This window comes from Rhipicephalus sanguineus, chromosome 10 (assembly GCF_013339695.2).
Source record: "Rhipicephalus sanguineus isolate Rsan-2018 chromosome 10, BIME_Rsan_1.4, whole genome shotgun sequence".
NCBI classification, from domain to species: domain Eukaryota; kingdom Metazoa; phylum Arthropoda; class Arachnida; order Ixodida; family Ixodidae; genus Rhipicephalus; species Rhipicephalus sanguineus.
Genome location: NC_051185.1, coordinates 124,767,607 through 124,772,571, shown reverse-complemented (window position 1 = coordinate 124,772,571; position 4,965 = coordinate 124,767,607). Strand labels below are relative to the sequence as shown.

Here is a 4,965-nt window from a genome sequence, read left to right as displayed (position 1 = left end):
TTTATCTGTATATCTAATTTTTTTCCAGGTGCAGCGAGTAAACATATGCAGCTGCCCTTCCTTTTGGTTATGTGAAGTAGATGCGCAACGGTGACCTTTCAAGTCATCAGCACTTGTCTGCTTTCCTATGTCACCTGTGTAGAGGCACCAACTGTGCAAAACACTCACCCGAACACAGTAGTTCCCTGCACTCAAGTCATCAAACTTCACCACCACTGAGAGGTTCTGCAAATGCAAAGAAAGCTGTGAATGCCTCAGTAACCATGTCCTCAGAAACACCCCCTAATACTTTCCTTTGCGCGATTGTCTGTTAGTTCTCATTAATATTGTGTCTAACAAAGACAACGAGCCCTTAAGAGTCATCTTCTTTCCTTCATTCATAGCAAGGGTCTCGTTCTGGCAGACATGATGCCTTCAGGTAGTATGCGAAGGATTATTGGTCAGCTGCCAGTTCGTAAAACGATCACGTGCTACGTGACGCCAGAAAGGCAGAAAAAGAGTGTTCCACACTCGCCGCCATGGCTGCGATTGGCGCTGACTAACACTCCAAGGTTTCAATGCACATATATACCCCATAAAGTGGACGGGAGGATGACCGCCGCCGTAGCTCAGTGGTAGAGCATCGGACGCGTTTTCGAAGGTTGCAGGTTCGGTCCCTGCCGGCGGCAAGTTATGTTTTCGTCCACTCTGCTTTCTTCACATTTATATTCTAAATACTACAGATAACACCCCCTAATACTTTCCTTGGCGTGATTGTCTGTTAGTCCTCATTAATATTGTGTCTAAGAAAGAAAACGAGCCCTTAAGCGTCATCTTCTTTCCTTCATTCAGTAACCACTAACAGCTCCTAGTGTGGCCAAATTTCGCTTGTCAAGACACTTTCCTTCACAACATTTCAGCAGAGCAAAGCAGAACATTCTGCTTGATTAATGATGCAAAGGTGCAACCTGCAATGAAATATAAGTAATGCATAGCAATTGCTTCCTTGGTCACTATTCCGTGCTTCATAGCATGAAATGTTGTCTTGATTCGCCACCACTGTGGTGATGTTTCAATGCAAGCCCCTAGCATCTTTTGTGACCAAACGTGGCCTTATTTGGGATCTTTCCTTTTGGAATAGTTATAAACTTCTCTTTTTTTAGAACGCTAGAAACAACCTGTGTGTGTCTGATCCCTGAAGACTCGTTACTTGCATTACAAGTCTATTAACCCGGCCTGCTACAAACCCTCAGTTGACGTTTCCCTGATACGAAGAGCACACATGATTTGCCCCAGCAAATTTCTCTGTGCCTCCGACCTGACCAAGATGCGCTGCAAACTTGACTGATTACGAGTACCACGTAATATAGCAAACTGGGCTAGTTTCAAGATACTCATGACGGTCAGCGCAAGCAAGACACGGAACACAAGCAAGTACACAAGCACTGTCTATGAACTGAAAGGTTCATGAAGAAACGTGGCATATTTCACAGGAAGAGAAGCACTGACAAAACCTTATCACCCCAGACCAAGCCTCTAATCATGTACGTTGCAGGTACAACACCTCAGCATCAGTGAGAGCTATTGATGGCTGGCTCACGCACTTCTCCTTTGCTTTCAATATTTCAAATGCACCTGCAATTTCACGCTTGCGCTGGTCCTTGTGCATCATTACTACATCGGTTTTGTTCAGCTCAGCTGCGCAACCGCACTGCCGACAATGGAGGGAAATATGCGCAGACGACGCACCTTTCAGCGAGCTGGCGTGCTCTCTTAGGCGGGCGTTCAGACATCGTCCCATCTGACCAATGTACAGTCGCGCTCAATATGACTTGCAACACGGGAGCGCGTGGCCTCACAAGTTCAAAGACTGCTCTTAGCTCCCACTAGCCCTTTTTACCATACCTAAACGCTGTTCTCGCACTCGGGCATGATTCGAAATAAGGAAATACCGTTTAGTTTCTCAAATGAAAACAACTTGAACCCATGCGCAATCTTTGAACTCATAAGGCCACGCGATCCGGGGTTGCAAGTCATATGAGCGCGACTGTACATGCCACCGCACAACAAAGCGATGGAATACGCCACTCCACTCGCGCAGTCGGTGAATAGCGTGGAGTGCTTTATAGAACACATTTTACCACTGGCAGCTGCCCGCCCCTCCTGCACCCTTCTGTCAACGCTTGCGCACACACTTCCCAGCTTTTTGAGAGCACAAAAGGCGACATTTACGTTATAATTTAACCTTCTTCAAGCGGTGTGAGACAGAATGCAGATAGGGGATAACGGCGATCTGTTTTTGCCTATCCAATGGCAAATCCACTGCACCAAAACCCTCCTTTAGTTCCTGCTTCAAGCAGTGTAACAATCGCTGTGAAGTGGAGGCAAGGACCAAGCGTGGGAAACCCGCCACTTCCAACCTGTAAACTTGTGCCCATGTTCTGCGTGAAAACTCTCACGTAGAACATAGGGACAGGACTTTTTTAAAGCTATACAAAGACGAGACCTGGCCAAGCCATTCTGAACAATCTTTGAATTAACTTAAATGTGGTGAACATGGTCTCTCTAGACCCTAATGAATGATCAAAGAATTCCAAGGTGTTGTCTCTTGGGACTTCAGAAGTAAAGGACAGACCTCTGCTCCGTTGCTTGAACGTACTTAAAACCTGGATTACAGACCGCGTGAAATCAGCACGGTCAACAAACACCGAATAGGCATCCACGTATCTAAAAACATGTCAAGCAATACCTTCGAAATTTCGTTCAAGAGCTCGGTCTACTTTTCGCAAGTAAACAATTACTTAGTACTGGGGCCACACTTGACCCTATGCGAATCCCCGACTTCTGTACAAACCGACTCTGCCCAAAAGATTGCCACATGATTGCCTCACGAGCTGCGTCAAAGATGCCATCGTCGACGACAATGACGAAGTTATTTGCAGAAATAGTGTTGGTATTCCGGTGGAAAGCTTCCTAGAGCTAATATGGTTTTATTCATCAATCAATATAATAATTCAACAATACCTATTGTGAGCACAATATCCACAGCATTTGTGTCCTTCATCCTCTTCACCTGTATATAATCATCATCACTGTGAGCATCATCTTCGCTCCCAGTGTTGGTCAGGCAGCCCTGCTGAATAAAACGCACAACATATATTTTACGTTAACGCACCAATAATGGATGTTATGTCTGTACACTTATATTGGCCATTCTTGATTTTAAAAAAGCTGATTTCGTTGTTTGAGTGATAGAACGGGACAAATGATTCGATACGTAACCTATTTAATAAATGTGGAAGGGTATAAGACAAAGATTATTTGTAGTAGTTAGCTCGTGGGGTGGGTATATGCCACAATTCTTTGTTTCTTGTACGTCGTATTCTTTTATTTGCATGCAGGTTTGCAAGGTCAGCTATATATGTGTTATCATGCTTACTTGAAGACTTATAACACAGTAAAATACTGTGGTTATATAGCTGATGCACTGGGAGAATATTATATTTTACAAACCACTCTTTCGTGTGCTCATTGTGTAAGGTAAATTTGCAATAATTCTAGTAACTTTTTTGTAATAGATGTAGTTTAGCCATTTTGGTGATACCTGTTGAAACGCACGGCTAGGCCAAGTCAAACGAGATAAGCAACACGCGTCCCAAACAACAACTGAACTTTTATTCACCCCGAAGCTCACAAGGAAAATTCATTTGGTTCCTCGTGCATGCGCTCTTAGCACTGCGCACAGAAGCGCCGTTTGATGGCGCTACAAACGTGTGGTACATTTTACAAGATGGCTATACTGAAGCAGGGAAAGTACCAATGAATTGTAAAGTAAAATTTTAATCTTTTCAGGAAGCATGTTTCGGAGTGCTCGACGGTTGTCTCTTTTGGGCAGAGTCTGTATGTACAGAAGTCGGGGATTTGCATCGAGTCAAGAGTGGCCCCAGTACTATGCAATATTTTCCTTGGAAAAGTAGACCGAGCTCTTGAACGAGGTTTAGAAGGTATTTCCCAACATGTTTTTAGATACACAGACACCTATTGACAATGACAAGGTCCACATTAGCATTTGCAGCACCTCTCAAATCATTCGACATGCGCTGCAAATGCTAATGTGGACCTGCCAACCTGGAGACTTTGAAATTCGGGAGACTTGTACAGCAGAAGCAAGTGGGGGATGGCGAAAAAAGAATGCTGGCGTATGTTTTTGTTTATTGTTTCTCAGGGCCAGCGAAACGTCACAAACACAGCTCTGAATGATTTCCAGTAATTTTTAGACGCTAGCAATCATAGTAGTACTCATAATTATACGGCCCATGCACGCACGAGCAATTAGGGTCAAAACGTGTTGTGTCCCGTAACTGCTGACACTAATAGCGCTTTTCAGCTTTGATGCTTTTTCACAAAGCACCAGTGTACTGCAGCAAAAGTTGCTTAAAAGGCAATCTGCATGTGATAAAACAAGACTAGTAAACTTTCGAACCGCTATCCTTTTCTCTTCTCTTTTGCGGAGGGGTAAGGTTTGTTTACTGGGAGAATTATGGTCCTATCCACATAATCGAGAGGTTCGCTCAAAATTTAGGAGTCTCCTGAGCAAATCAGGAGAGTTTGGCAGACAGGCAAATGTCCAGTCTTGCCATCGAATATACCAAGCGGCACGTTGTTAACATTTTAAATATGAAGCATTTCTTAGCCAACCTTTGGCACTTTGAGAATTTCTTTCTTTCTTTCTTTCTTTCTTTCTTTCTTTCTTTCTTTCTTTCTATCCGCCTACGTCTGGGCGATCTCACGATCGGCACCTTAAGTTGGTGTAGACCAAAATTGACATGGGAGGGTAAGAGGATTTCACGAATATGATTGTCGCGTCATCACATGATTAACGTGAAAATGCTGTCGCGTACATCGTCAAACCCTTTCCTCCAGACACGTGTGGCACATAGCCGTTTGCCACGGCCGCGGTGTACGGGTATGCGCCACAGGTGATTC

General features: G+C 44.2%; 1 non-coding gene across 1 annotated transcript; it reads left to right on the top strand.

Annotated features, from left to right (window-relative positions):
• Nucleotides 1-597: 597 nt before the first annotated feature.
• Nucleotides 598-668, top strand: Trnar-gcg (transfer RNA arginine (anticodon GCG)). Its single transcript has one exon. It is a non-coding gene; the product is annotated as a tRNA-Arg (tRNA).
• The last annotated feature ends 4,297 nt before the right edge of the window (nt 669-4,965 follow it).